Genomic DNA, 15,247 nt, shown 5'->3' with positions numbered 1-15,247 from the left:
TTCCATTTTAAGTAATAAAAAAATTACTTAATTGGTGTGGACCAAACCACTTTTCTCCTAAAAAGTAAGTTTCTTAATCTCGGTGCCCAAAAGAAGTGAGCCTATTAGAGTGGGACGGATGGAGTAACTATTACAGATTATATACTGCAAATAAGATCATGCTGAAAACGAGCCATAGCATGCTCCTAAAGTTCGATCACTAACCTTTAATGGCAATAACCTTCTTTGAATGTAAATTCTGATAGCTTTTGATTCGTTCTACGAATTTTCTAGCTTATTTCATCTTATGGCTTGAATTGTTAGATGAAAAATGAACTGACGAGCCTAATAGTCGAGAGACGGGTGCAAAACAAAACTCACTAAACATGGAGCAAATTTTCGGTCGTCTTGACTAATAGGGGGAGGGGGATTTCAGCTCTCAAGTGCACTGAGTTATGCGTCCATCTATCCTATTTATAGGGGTTTTAAGCTAAGCTAGGGATTCGTAGAAGAATTAGGACCACAGACCTGGATCTTGGGTTCGTAAGAGTCAAGGATCCCTGCAGATGAATCCTCTAGCATCCTCCTGGAGGAACCCTTGGTCGACTCATAAGAGTAAATGACCTTCTGAGGGACTATTAAGGAAGAAGGATCCCTCATAATCCAACAGATCTCGTCGCACAATTCAATATGCATACATAAAAATGAAAGAAGCCAGGGATGTTTTGGAGGACCCTCAATAGCTGAAAATGATCTTTCAATAGCCGAAAAAGATCTTTGAGTGATAATTCCTTGATAAGGATCCAACGGGATGACAAGGGATCCCGATAACGGGATGTGTGCAGGATGTTATTCAGTCCCCTCCAACTTTGAGTCATCATCACTTTTTTGCATGCATAACCGTCTTCTGCAAAAAAAGGTGCACGTATATGCTATGAAAATCACACAAATGGGCTAAAGAGACCAAAATACCCCTACCCCAATAAGGTAAAATTCTATCTCTATCCTAAAGGCCATAGCTAATAAATATGCCCTCATTTCTCACTTTGACAAAAATATCTTTGATGCACTTCTCATCCCTCACTTAGAATGGCATCAACAAAATACTTGTTGATACGATTTTTGACCATAGATTGATTTATTGCCTGGCTTAGGCATTGGAGTCCCTTCTTAGAGGCTCCCCCTCCGGTTCTATTTGGCAATTTCCGACGAGGATCTAAAGGTGCTGTTGGATCCCAAAAGAAGAAGTTGGATATGTTGTTCATAGGAGATTTATTCTAAAGAAATTATCGCCTTTTTCCTCAGCAATGCTGGAGGATCTCCGTGCTGACCCGTTCCTAGTGAAGGAGCTAGAGAGACATCCATCTTTTACAAAGAACTCGAAGTATCACAAGGTCCTGAAGGAATGGCTGGATCCCTGTCCATGGGATCCCTATCTCAACAAGACTGGAATTCCATCATACCTCACAGGGAGGCATCACATTAAACATGCTTTGTGAATTATCTTTATTCTTGGTGGTTGAATGATCCTTTTGGTATTCGTTTCTTGTCTTTCTTCCATGAAATTGTATGTGTGTTTTATGGATGTATAAACGTCTTTTAATTATAGCATAAGTTTTATTTTTGAATGGATGATTAATGTAACACGTAAGAAGAATTGTTGGTATAGATCTCTAAGGATCCCGAAGAGCAAGATCCCTAAGGATCTTGTGTTGTGGGCGATTATTATGTATATATGTTGAACTAATGATTTGGAGCAAAAGATATTTTGTATGTATGCTTACTGTGAAATGATGTTTCTAGGAGAATGTAAGGATATGTATGATTATAATATGAAGATGTGGTAAGGGATCCCATGAAGGGATCCCGGTATGATGATGTACATGTGACGTTTATGTTCATGAGTAAAAAGTGTCGCAAATGGTTGATAATCAAAATTCCTGAAGGATCTCGTGTCATGGTTAAAAACGTTATGTATGTTGGAATTATTCATATCAAGCCTGTCCTTATATGAAAAATGTGGTGTTGGTGGGAGAAAATTTGCCTGCAATGTGTAAAAGATGATTGTTTGAACAAAAATAAGGATCCCTAAGAGATCCCATGAATGTGTGTATGGATCTTATGTAGATCTTGTAGTTCCCTAGACAAAAGGTCGACAAGATGAACATGGTAGACGGATGAAACATGGATATGATTAAATGATTTTGAATTGATTACATGTTGTTATGATTCATCTAAGAAGTGTGTGATAAGGGATCCCGCTAAATGATCGTGGTATGATGATCATGGAATTAATGATGTTATGGGATGGATGAGTGATTTGATGATTTATTTGCGTGAGTTATTGAACAATTTATGTGTTTCATTTATTTACATTTGCTTCCATTATCCTTTTGATAAAGGTGGTTGTTGAGTTTATTGGGTCCCCTGAGGAATGAAAAGACAGGTATATGGATGGGGGATACACTTGTAGGCTATTTTTTTCGGAGGTTACTTAGAATCAACACCTTTGTACTGAAAGACAGTTTTACTACTTTAAAAATGCGTGCTTCAATTAACAAGAGGTGGACGACTGATACTGAAACAGAGGTTCAGTGGGTGACTTCAGTTAATCGAACTGGTCAATTAACTTTAGTCCAAGTAAGGCTTCAGTCGTAAGTAAAACAGAGTAGAGTTATTTATCTAACTGACTATCGAAAGATTGATCAGTTAAACCTATAACTCTAGCAGCGGAATATTAAACTTAGTGAAATAGCCTTGAAAGATTTTCTTCACAGAGAATCCCTTAGTCACTCTTTTCAGTTAGTCAGTATTATAGAAACAGAGATATGCACAGATACTGAAAATAAAAGCAAGTAAGAACACAAGGGATTTTTACGTGGTTCGGAAGACAACATTCCTACATCCACGGTTAGATGATCAATCTGACGAATATTCTGGGTATATGCTTACGGGTGCATAGCAAACCTAGCCACGATGTTTACGGGTGCAACACAAACCTAACTGCAATGCTTACGGGTGCAAAGCAACCTGTACTGATAAGGAAAACACCTTACATCAACCAACTCACTGAGTTGGATTTTCATACTTAGCTTGCGGGTGCTAAGCAACCTAACTGTTTAGTTTACTGGTACTAAACATCCACTTAGCTCGGTCTAAGTCTCAAGTTCGATTACAAACACTCTTCTCGCTCTTTTGAAAATGGGTATTGTAATATACCAACTAGGATTACTGAGTACAGAATCTCAAGTAATCAGTAACTAGGCTAATGATCTGTCTATGTGAATTTCCTAGTTATACTAAGAGAGTTTAGGTAATCAGTAGAACTGATTTTACAACAATGAGATACTCTCTTCATCGATTTAATGCTTAAGGAATATTGAGCTCTATTTGATTTTCTGTTGTAGCTTTGGCATTTGAGGATTGAATCGGAACCTTCTGTTTTCTTCTCTTCACCTCTCTCGTCTCACACATTTCTTGAGAGATCTTTTGAGCTATTTATAGGCGTCTCTGAGGAATAGATCCGTTGACGGAGATCTTATTCTTCAAATCCTACCGTTGGAGATAACGTCTTTATTCTTGCTCAGGTACTGAAAATAACATTCTTCTTAGATGGTATATTAAATGTTGTTGCATAAGCATTTAATGTAAATGGGTGTGCTTCCGTCCTTTGCTTGATCAGTCGTTGACTTTAGTTCAATCGACCAGCATTTAATCTCAGTATCTTCCTTCAGTTGTTCAGTTCTGCAGTTGAGTTTTGATCTTTGAAAGCTTCAGTTGTAGTTTCTTCAGTCGCTTCTTTCTCCTGCAATCTTCAGTCAAGATATTAAAGCTGAGGGTTTTGGTATCATCAAAACTAGGATGAATATTTCTTCCAATTTTCAACAGAGTTGAATAAGATATGTGAAATTTGATGATCTAGAATTACTTTATGTCAAGCATCCTAACTCGAAGCTTATAATACCAATAAGATAAAGAAATCAAATTGAGGATTAGTTGAACCAAAGTTTGCCTTCATTAAGTTCCCTAAGTGCTTGATGGGATGCCTAAATAGGAGTGTGATAAATTATTTGATTATGAACATAAGTGATATGATGATATGATTCCATGAGGCTGTTGCACTCAAGATTGATTAAGCATGATTTTTGAATGATTTGAAGGTACTTTATATGAGGATGTGACGAATAAAACTGATTCTAAAGATTATTACTTGTTTGTGTGTGAGTTGTCTTACTCGGGGATGTCTGGAGAAAAGATTGAGAGAAACAATTCCCCTATAGGGAACCTTCCAAGATCCATTTTTCTAGTGACATCTTGGCAGACCACTCTATATAAGGATTTTGAAATTACATGCCATGAGAGCAATGAATGAATAGATCAGGAGGAGAATTTGTTGGCTAGCATAGACGAAATGATAACCATCGAACGAGATAGAGAAAGCTTGATAAATAAGGAGAGAGTGATCCCCAAGAAGGATCTAGAAAAGAGAAAGAAAGATAAAAGAAGACAACAAAATAATAATAATAATAATAATAATAATAATAATAATAATAATAATAATAATAATAAATGTTGAGTTCTAAACAAATCAAGCACTCGAGAGATGTTGTTGAGAGACTAGCCCGAGCCCAACAACTGTTAGAATGTGTGATAGAGAGATTTCTAAAGATAGAAAGTAGTAGTGGAAAAATCTACAATTTGGAACATGCCGATGCTATAGCCATATCGTACGGTATCACGGCATGAATACCATGGAGACGTCCCCCGGTATCTCGCGAGAGTTACCATGGTGAAGAATGAACCTGTGGAACTTACCAAAACTGGATACTTGATTTAGGACATGGAAGATTCTCGCATGAAGATCCTGAGGAACACTAGACACTCCTTAGAGAATTATAGTGATACTGAAGGAGACACGATGATAGACACATGTATGTGATGAAAGTATTTACTGATCCATTTATGAACATATAAATGTATTATTTAAAAGGGGCACTAGAGGTATACCCTGAAGATAAAAGAATCATTTTTATAGGATCTAAAAATGCAATTCTATTTTATATGAATCTGAAAAAACAAGACTAAAATTATGATAATAGAATCATGAATTAGAACGTTTCTTATGATGTTTCATACTTGATTTTGAATTTTGCATATAAAGTTATATGCTTGGATGCGGATTTTTCATGTAAAGTTTATAGTATAAATTATCGACAAAACGTCTGATACTTTTTGTTAATTGATATAAGAGCCAAGTTTAGTATGTTAGTGAAGGATCTTGCATAATACTTCTTGAGGAATCCCGATGAATATGTGAGCATGTTTTTAATGAATTGAACTTAGCATATAATTGCCTTAGAAACGGGTGATCCTAGATACGAGTATAATAAATAAAAAAGATGCCTGGAGAGATACCTTACTCGATTTGTTGATAACATAAGATGCCTTGAATGGTTAATTGATAGCATGAGAATATTTGTTGGTTTGTTATCAAATTGCATGAATTGATCCTACTGCATTGATGATCTATTGTTTTCTCAATTATAGATTTGTTGAGAGCTTTGTTATAGCTAAATTCTATGAGTTTTAAGTATCGATGATGGGCAAGTCCTTATAGGACGATCCAAGTATTTTTTTTATGAACAATGAATCATCATTAACTAATATGAAGAAGAATTTGAGTGAGAGAGCTCTCTTTGTAGGATCTTATGAAAATAATGTTGTTTTCAACTTTGCCTTCCCAATTAATTGCCTATCATGTGTTTTTTGGCACAAGTAGATGCCTCCAACTATATGAATAATAAGATGACTATAACTAGATTGTATAATCTGACATGAATAGTCTATGATGCATGATCAAGTTATTTGTATTTTTGTTACGAATATGTAAACTTGAATATAGGTATATGAGATATGATGTGTAGAAATGAGAAGGAATCTAAGAATAAGAATTTATGAAAACGACCGTGCTATCTCCAAAAGAAAGTTGGAGAACGGCCAATTCTGAATGAGGCTATATGATCCCAAGAGGATCGTCATGATGAGTTGTGAACTAAACCACGGTATCCCAAAGGACACCATAGTGAACTATGAATTCTATCTGCGCTATCCTGAAGAAATACCATAATGATCTATGAATTTGAGAAAGAAAGAACTTAGGAAACGTATCACATTTTGATAACCCGCTTTGGTATATCATGAGGATCCCAAAGTAGAGGCCATGATCCCTTAAACGACGAATCATGAGGATCCCTCGCACTCAGGCCATGAGTTGAGAAATCTTGGTGAAGTCTAAGGATCATGAGGATTTCGAAGTAGAGGCCATGATCCCTTAAACGAGAATCATAAGGATCTCTCACACTTGGGCCATGATTTGAGAAATTTAAGCGAACTCCAAGGATTATGAGGATCCTGGAGTAGAGGCCATGACCACTTAAACATGCACTACTACAAAAATGCATGAAACTGCGGGTTTTACCCATAGTCTATATGATTTAAGATCCGTAGTGCAAGATGGTATACTCTACTCCCATCCTCATATATTACTATCCTAAATCCTTAGTCTATATTAAACTAAACACTACAGTTATTGACGCACATACACTACGTAGAGAAACTGTAGTCTATGTGTAACTATTGATTATGAGAAAATCGTAGTTAATTTCGTACACTCTGTAGTGTATTGAATGATAAGACTATTGACTGCTCGTAAACTGATCAGTTGGATCGATAACTGATATTGTGCGGAATGTGGTGGTTAAGTTGCTCGCTTATATAAAATATTTAAGTTATTGTTTCAGGTTAGTCAATATTTAGCTTAAGATCAGCTGATGAAATATGCTAAAAAATTGCGATGTGCGTATGGTTAGTTTGCAGATAAAATACGCAATATAAGCTTAACGTAAATGCAGAAAGTAAAAACACAATCAGTTTTACGTAGTTCAGAGAACACTCCTATGTCCACGATCCTAGTTTGCAGGAGAATCCACTAACTTCAAATTCCTTATTTTAGAGCTGACTTAGCTGATCAGTTAGTTTCCTTAAACTGATCTATTAGTTACGCGGTCATGACCGTTAAAGCAATTTCCTCGGTTGCACCCGAATATAACTTCAGATTTTAGACTACTCACTCATAACTTATTTATCGCTTTCCTTCAAACACTAACACCTATCTCTTACAAACGGTGAAATAGTTTCGAAAGATAGGGTTCCAACTATTGAGCACACTGTTACAATAAGAATAAAGGGTTGAAGTATACTCAAAATCTATGTTTAAGATATAGAGATTGATTGCCTAGAACTAAGGGAATGTTTGTATACTGAATTTGGAAGATCTTATCGTGAAATTTTAGAAGAAGTTTGTAAACACTAAGAATTTTCCTTCTTCAGAAATACGATGTGTTCTTGAGAAAATAAGGTTGAATGCTTGAAAGCTTGAGAATTCAAATGTACAACATTTTTGGTAATCTTTGTGTTGGATGCCTAGAGATACATATAGGTCGAAGCTTGAATAATCCCATTGGAGATAACATCTTTAAATACTGCGGTGGTTGGCTTCAAAAGTCTTTCTATTTGACCTAAGGTAAGACGATGTCATATTTCTGCAGATTCGTACATTGTTGATGTTGTCATTTTGCGACATCCTCGTACTTGATTGTCCTTTCTCCAGATAAAGCACGATCCTCATTAAATATTAAATATATGGCATTAAATGTCTGATCTTGTCTGATACACTTCATAGGTTGACTCTGCTTTTATTTCTCTGACTTAGGGCTTATGTGGCATAAGTCAATTTGAATCTATGTTAGTGTCCGCGCATTCAATCAGATTGTCTCAGTTGATCTTTCTATTAGCTTGCCTTCTTATACTTAGTGAATTCTTTGAATTTTGAGACTAAACCTTCAAGTTAATCAGCCGATCCTTCGGGTTGAAATCCTGTAAACATAAATTGCACACTCTCTAACAATTGAGCTGCAGTCTACAAGATTCACCATTGGCATATAATCATCAATTTAGGAATTTTGGTATTAAATCAAAACTTTATAATTTTTCCAGCATAGCGACTTTTAGAAATGACTTTCCTTTTCTATTTCAGCGTTATAAGACAATAAAATACACTCTCTCCAACTACGAATTCACTTCCTAATTTTTAATTTTTATTTGTCCATGAATTCACTTCCAACCCATCTTTTGGAAATAATATCACCCTTCAAATTTCTATACATTTACATATATTGTCACTAATGTACCCTTATGAATTTACTAACTATCACAATATTTTTAATTTATAGAGCTTTTATAAACTTACTAAATGCACAATTAATTTTTTTGAAAAAGTATTTTCACTTCACATAGAAAGTACATTCGTGGATAAAAGGAGTATATGCTATTAAATTAAATAGAGCTTATATTAAAAAAGAAAAAAGGAGTATATGTTATTAATACCTATCTAGCTGCCAAAATTATTAAACAAAATATAGGACAATCAGCAGCGTTCTATAATAGGACATTCTTGAATATCCAATTACATATTTTAACTAGTGTAAATAGGACTTTCATTAAGAAAGTTCTATATAAACGAAAGTCATATTATATCACATCATAGAATTTATTAGTATCTTGTTAAGAGAATTTTATCGCATTGTTTATTATTTATGATATACATAAAAAGGAAAAAAGAAAATCATATGTCAAAACTGCTTAATAATAAATTAGAATACAAGGATATAAGGCGGGGTCATCTTTTCCGGTACTTGCATGTGCGCCTAACATGGTAGGCCCCTTGTTTATCAAATGCTTTGAAGGATGACAATGAATTTATACTGTGTTAATCTGAATCTTCTTCACTTCTTCGGCCTGCAATTATAATCTAATCGTGATTATATGTAATCGCCTAAATTGATTTGAAGGATGACAATGAATTTATATTAACTTTTGTCTAAATTAATATTTTTAATAACAACGAAGGCGTGGGCTCGACACGTGTGATGAATCTGAGTCAGCGTGATGGTTTTGAACTGATTAAATTATAAAAATTAATATTGTAAGAATATTTTGTGATTAAAAAAAAATATATTCTGAGTTGAAAGCGGTGCGATTAATTAAATGAATTTGGAATTTCGAATGTGTAATTTCAATAAGCCGACCTGCAAGGTCATGACTGACGAAGATAACAAAAATTTGTAGTATTTTCTTTTTATTGTTTAGACAAGTACTATTGTCAATTTAATAACTTATGTATTATATCACATGAAGATAACCGACAACCTCTTTAAAGTCATTGTCACCAAATTAATTTTGTGCCTCATCTGCAATAATTAACAGTAAGTCCGTGTACTAATATATTTATGAGTTACAAAATTAACAGTAACTCTGTGTATTATACATGTAACCAGCATTTACACCTTGTGTAATGCATGAAAAATATTTTTATATTTTGTAGTTATATAAAATTGATATAAATTCAATTATCATATTTAAAATTATAATAAAAAACTATTTTTAATTAAATATATTTGAGTTGAATATTAAAAATAAAAAAATTAAGAAAACATCGCAATAATAAAACTTGATATTATGAAAATACAAAAATATAAGTTAAAAAATGAAAATGAAAATAAAAATAAAAGTAGAAAGAAATAAAAAATAGATTTATTCAAAAAAAGATGAGAGGAGAGAGAGAATGTTTTAAAATTTTAATATTTAAATAAATATAATTTTTATATATTAAATCATATTTACATGAAATATATCAAATTAAAGCTCTTATTGTGGTCTTTAATTTGATATGGATATTAATATTTTGTAATTAGTCGAATTTCATAATTTTAGAAAGAAATGAAAAACAAAGGTAAAGAGAAGAAATAAAAAGAAAAAATATAGGTTACAAATAAACCTTCAATTTTATTATAACTACAAATTACCTCTTAATTTTTGTAGAGGCTAAAATCTACAATTGAGGATGACGTCTACATGTCTGGATAGATTAGGCACTAGCAACTTGTCAACACAAAAACACGTACGTAAGAGCCTTAGGTTGAGCACTGGGAGGGGGTGTCGACCGTAGAGCCTTTGACGCTCAAGACAGTAACGGAATAGCAAAGCGGAATGACAAATGAAATGAAATGAGAGTGTCGACCGTAGAGCCTTTGACGCTCAAGACAGTAACGGAATAGCAAAGCGGAATGACAAATGAAATGAAATGAGAGAGAAAGACAGGTTGGAATGCGTGGTTATTCCAAGCTGTTGGCGGCGTCGGAGGGTGGAAACGGTGACAGTGGGTTGTGATAATGGACGGTTGGAGGCGGAGATAGACCAAGTTGGCTATTTCCAACTTGGAAGAGTAATGAGCGTGGTGGCAGAAGTATAAAGTATTCAAGAGATAGAGAGTCCGTTGAATTTTCGTGTGTCCTCTTTATGACCTAGTCGGGATGTTTATATAGAAGACATCCAGCCGCTAAGGTTTCTACAGTCTGGCCTCGTCAAAACCCTTATCTCTCAGGTTGTTGCGATTTGGACGGGATCATAAAGATTTATCCTGTAACTGCGTCAGCTTGACGGGATGTGTCTTTTAGGGTTTGACAGATGAGTCTTGTAACTTCATTAATCTAGGTTGACAATAACCCTTGGGCCGGATGTGATATATTTAGCTTGGTTGTCACTTAAAACTGATCTATAGCTTTTCGGGCTGGACGGGCCAGTCTGTTTGACTATTTGGACTTTTCAGGGTCGTGCCAGATTGGCGAACTAGCTTGTCGGACTAATTTGATGGGCTCAGGCTGAATCCGAATTATTCAGCATGACTGTTTAGACAAGTTGGGCTTGAAGTGGGATAGTCAACCTGGGTCAGTCCAGGTTGGTCTTGCAATAAGTATAACTTAGCTTTATCGGGCTGGGCGAACAAGTTTTCTTAAGTAATTGGGCTAACCTCGTTACCGATCCAAGTTTGTTCGAAGTTTGTCGGGCTGGACTGACCGGGTTGTTTAGCTCATTGGGCCAGCTTGAAATGTTGATTGAGTATGAGTCAAGTTGACAGATTTTGTCCACTACAGTTAACCCTCCATTATACAATTAAAATTTTCTAATTGAAGAGTTAATTGATTATAACCATTCCGTATAGGTGGACTTTTAGGATATCGGGCTGTCTCGATTGGTAGAGCCAACCGATTGTAAAAAGTCATTCATTTGCATTGACCAACTACTATATTGCCAAGCTGAAGCAGATTGCAAAATTAGCTTGCAAGTCAGATGCAAATTCTTCTTAGCTTGGCGTGAGACTAGTGTATTTGCAATCTGGACATACGTTAATCGATTTGTCAAGTTGAGGAAAATATAGTCGGATTGTGTCATTTTTTTCGGATTGGATAAGTATTCCCTTTTTAATTCAAAAATATATAAATATATGTAATTTGGCTTGCCATCCTGGAATTGTTGCGATGGTAGATGACGTGAGCCTATTTAGAATTAAATGACAGCCTGTATATATGAGCCAGTTGAATCCGTTTACCAACATGAGTTTTGGTGTTTCACCGCTTGGAATTTTTCAAAGAAAGAATACAATGTGTAGCTATTTGCCACATGAATCGTGGTGTTTTACTAGATTGGAGTTATTCTAAAGAAAAATAATAGGCTGTAGGAATTTTACCTTTACAAGTTGGTGTCACCGATATATAGTATGATTTGTAGATGTGTGAGCCAATAATTAAATACCAGCCTGTAGCTAAGTGAGTCAGGCTGAGTCTATTTAATTGTACGAAATTTGCGTCATTTACCAGCATGGAATTGTCGAAATAGGGACACCAACCGCGAAGGTAGATGGTGTTGATCAATTCAAAATTAATTGTCAGCCTGTAAATACGTGAGCTAAGCTGAACCCATTTGTCAACATGGGATGGAAGCGACATCATATAAATATGTGAGTCAAGCTGAACTTGTTTGCCAACGTGGGATAAAAATGTCAGCCTGTAAATAAGCAGGTCATGCTGAACTTATTTGCCAACGTGGGATAAAAGTGTCAGCCTTTAAATATGTGAATCAGGCTGAACATGTTTGCCAACGTGGAATGAAAATGTCATCCTGTAAATATGTGAGCCAGGCTGAACCTATTTGCCAATCGTGGAATGAAAGTGTCAGCATGTAAATATGTGAGTCAAGCTGAACTTGTCTGCCAACGTGGGATGAAAGTGTCAGCCTGTAAATATGTGGGCCAAGATGGACATGTTTGCCAACATAGGCTGAAATATTACATTGATAAATTAGGATTTTCTTTTCCCATGTTTTTTTTTTTGTATTTAGACAAAGCCAGACTGGACTCATATGCGTTATCTTGTGTATGATTTGAATTTATTTTGCCAAGCTGGGATGAGTACTCGTTGTTACTATAGGAGCAAAGTAACTTCCTCATGAATCGGAATAACACTTTGATTTTATTTGGTAATCCAAGTTGAAACCGGCTGACACTAGCGAACTTGTGATTGTGTTAGACTTAGGTGAGTTGTGCCCCATCTTGGTGTGCCAGCTAATTAAATAGTTTCAGTTGATAATTATGAAAATTTTTCTTGTGCGAAGTTGCCTTTTATAGTAAGAATATTTAGTGTGGATTCGTGTGAGAACTATGCATGTGCATGTTTATCCTTTCAGATTATCTTACTTTTCATGAAGCTGGTTCATGCGGAATATCTCCAACATTAGAGATATGCAGCTCGTTGGTTTTGAAAATATATCTTGGGTTTCTCCAAACAACCCTAAATATATATTGTTGGAAGACTAAAAGTTGTAGCTGCAGTTTTTTAGTCTTTTTTTGTTTTCTCACTTGCATACATTGTGCTCTTGTGAAAGATGAATTATTTCTCTATTTTGATTCTTAGTCGAGTTGTAATTTGTATGTTTGGAACGATTAAGAGTTTCTCTCTATTTGTTGGAGAGTGGTTAGGTGTTAGTGTTGGTACTCACACCTAAGCAAGTGCGCTTCAAGCATTGCTAGCTATTCACAGTTGGTGGAGATTTCGGGAGTTGCTTGGGCATATATATGAGTCGGTTCTTGTATAAATCCTCTGTAATTCATCTTCAGGTAGTGGAAAGTTTCACCTCGGCGTGGCCCCTCAAACGTAAGTGTGTTAGGAAAAAAATCACATAGACATATGGATAAATGTTTTAATTTGCATGAATTAAAATTTTTATTCGTAATATATTATTTATTTTTATATAAAGTATCTTAATTTTAAAAAAAATGTCATTTACAAAAGATCATTTGCATAAATTAGAAGTATTATTTGTAATGTTTCATTTATTTTTATACAAAGAGTATGATTTGTTTTTATAAAAGAATATCATTTGTGAAGTAATATTTTTTATCATTATTAGTATTATGACAATAAGATTTTTTTTAAAAAAAATTGATAAGAAAAAAATAGGGTCAAATTGGGTCGAGTTGAGCAGGCCTGGATAGATCGGATTCGTCCGCACTATGCAAACGAATATGCAGGCGATTAGCTCATTGGAGATTAGCATTTTGACATAGTAATAGATTACTCCTCCGTTCCATTACAAATGTCCCATTACTTTTGGGCACGGAGATTAAGAAATATGTAAAAAGTGATAAAAATTATTTAAATATTAGGTATAGAGAAAATATATATTGCTAAAAAATGAATGAGACATTTGTAATAGTACATCATTATAGAAAGTTGGATATTTGTTATGGGACGGGGGAGAGTATTACTTAGTACATATATACAACTAGATGTCATAAAAATTTAAGTAACATCTCTAAAAAAGAACATTGTGCATGTTTATTTGTCATGAAAGTAATGTGAATTGGGAATATTATTTTCAGGAAAATAATTATGTGAAAAATGAATCTTAATAGATTAATTTATTCTCCAATGTTTGGAAATATCAAAAATAATTGTTGGGATTCAGAATTTGTATCATTAAATAAAAACTCCCTCCTTCCCACTTCAATAGGCTCACTTCTTTTGGGCACGGAGATTAAGAAAACTTACTTTTTAATAGGAAAGTGGTAGTAAAGTGGTGTGGTCCACACCAATTAAGTACAATTTTTTTACCCAAAAAGGAAAATGAGCCTATTGGAGTGGGACGGGGGAGTATAATTAATCAATATATAAATTTCTCTGATGAATTTTTTTAGTAACAACAATATAGTACGTTATTAAGGTTAATTATATGATTTATAATTCTAAAATCAAATTCAGATTTTCTTACATAATAACAACAACAACAACAACAACAACAACAACAATAATAATAATAATAATAATAATAATAATAATAATAATAATAATAATAATAATAATAATAATAATAATAATAATAATAATAATAATAATAATAATAATAATAATAATAATAATATATCAAACTAGCTTATTCCATATAGTAAATTTAAAAATTAGCTTATCAAATAAATTGGCCACTTTTGTGTAAAAGTACAAAATTACATCTAACATTAAAAACTTAAAAATTCACCAATTTTTTCTCCATCTTTCTCAATTTTTTACGCACGACAATATCTCTCTCTCTGTGTGTGTGTGTGTGTGTGTGTTAATGAATGAAACCACACACACCACTTAAACTAGAGATCCCAACGCCATCTCCACCACCACGCACCCGAGCGCCTAGACTGCCGGAGTCCCCTGCAGGCTGAATGCTTAAATTAATCTCAAGTTTGAATGGTAAGAGCATAGTTTTAATCGAAAAAAGGAGATATAAGTCATAGAGAAATGATTATGATTATGATTAAGTATAAACGTATTGGTAAATAATTAATAAATTTAATTTTGAGAGTGTATTGATCGATTTAAAGAGAAAGGATTTTGAATAATTGATTAATGTTCTTGAATTCACAACCAGATCTATGAATTTACAACTTATTTAATGTTCTTGAATTCACAACTAGCTCGATAAATTCACAACTGAATTGTTAGTATTGGTTGTGAATTCTAATTTTCAATTCGAATTCACAACCACAACTAGTTGTGAATTCGAGCTTTTAAACTCGAATTCACAACCAGTTTGATGAATTCACGACTGAGTACTAGCTATTCAGTTGTGAATTCGAGTTTTAAAACTTGAATTCATAGCTAAAATTAATGCTAGTTGTAAATTCAACTGGTTGTGAATTTGCGGATATTTTTTAAACTTTTTATATGCGAGGGTAAAATGGTAAGTGTGGCCAATTTTAATTTTTTTTTATCTTAGTGGTCAATTTTTAAATCTATTATTCCAAAGTGGCTATTTTCAATCCACT

At 34.1% G+C, this 15,247-nt stretch overlaps 1 protein-coding gene across 1 annotated transcript in view; it reads right to left on the bottom strand.

Moving 5' to 3' along the window:
- Window positions 1–15,247, bottom strand: part of LOC130997186 (chalcone isomerase-like protein 2) — a 79,716-nt gene that overhangs the window by 57,320 nt on the left and 7,149 nt on the right. The window lies entirely within an intron of this gene.

Source organism: Salvia miltiorrhiza, chromosome 8 (genome assembly GCF_028751815.1).
Source record: "Salvia miltiorrhiza cultivar Shanhuang (shh) chromosome 8, IMPLAD_Smil_shh, whole genome shotgun sequence".
Taxonomy (NCBI): domain Eukaryota; kingdom Viridiplantae; phylum Streptophyta; class Magnoliopsida; order Lamiales; family Lamiaceae; genus Salvia; species Salvia miltiorrhiza.
This window is presented reverse-complemented; position numbering and strand designations above follow the sequence as displayed.